The sequence below is a fragment of the Glycine soja genome, chromosome 14, assembly GCF_004193775.1.
Source record: "Glycine soja cultivar W05 chromosome 14, ASM419377v2, whole genome shotgun sequence".
NCBI lineage: Eukaryota > Viridiplantae > Streptophyta > Magnoliopsida > Fabales > Fabaceae > Glycine > Glycine soja.
In genome coordinates this window covers 25,993,559-25,994,352 of record NC_041015.1, presented here as the reverse complement: position 1 = coordinate 25,994,352, position 794 = coordinate 25,993,559, and the positions used below count along the sequence as shown (strand labels likewise).

General features: G+C 44.3%; 1 non-coding gene across 1 annotated transcript; it reads right to left on the bottom strand.

Moving 5' to 3' along the window:
* Positions 1 to 428: 428 nt before the first annotated feature.
* LOC114385520 lies at positions 429 to 535 on the bottom strand. Its single transcript, XR_003660891.1, has one exon. It is a non-coding gene; the product is annotated as a small nucleolar RNA R71 (small nucleolar RNA).
* Between the last annotated feature and the right edge of the window lie 259 nt (positions 536 to 794).

Below are 794 nucleotides of genomic sequence, written 5' to 3'. Positions count from 1 at the left end.
ATTTTGAGCATTCTGATTCTGAGCATTCTGATTTTGCACATTCTGAGAACATGGCACAACCTCCACCTCGTGAGAGGACTCTAAGGGAAATGGCTGCACCTGATTTCACCTATGAAAGCTTGTGCATCCAATACCCTGATGAGGATGTCCCATATGTTCTTAAAACTGGACTGATTCATTTGCTTCCAAAGTTTCATGGCCTTGCAGGTGAAGACCCGCACAAACATTTGAAAGAATTTCACATTGTCTGCTCCACCATGAAACCCCCAGATGTCCAAGAGGATCACATATTTCTGAAGGCTTTTCCTCATTCATTAGAGGGAGTGGCAAAGGACTGGCTGTATTACCTTGCTCCAAGGTCCATCACGAGCTGGGATGACCTTAAGAGAGTATTCTTAGAAAAATTTTTCCCTGCTTCCAGGACCACAACCATCAGGAAGGATATCTCAGGTATTAGACAACTCAGTGGAAAGAGCCTGTATGAGTACTGGGAGAGATTTAAGAAACTATGTGCCAGTTGCCCCCACCATCAGATTTCAGAATAGCTTCTTCTCCAATATTTTTATGAAGGACTCAGTAATATGGAGAGAAGTATGATAGATGCTGCCAGTGGTGGAGCCCTTGGAGACATGACCCCTGCTGAAGCCAGAAATTTAATTGAGAAGATGGCCTCCAACTCCCAGCAGTTTAGCGCCAGAAATGATGCCATAGTCATTAGAGGAGTGCATGAGGTAGCTACAAACCCATCTGCATCATCTGAAACTAAGAAGCTTGAAGGCAAACTGGATGCGTTG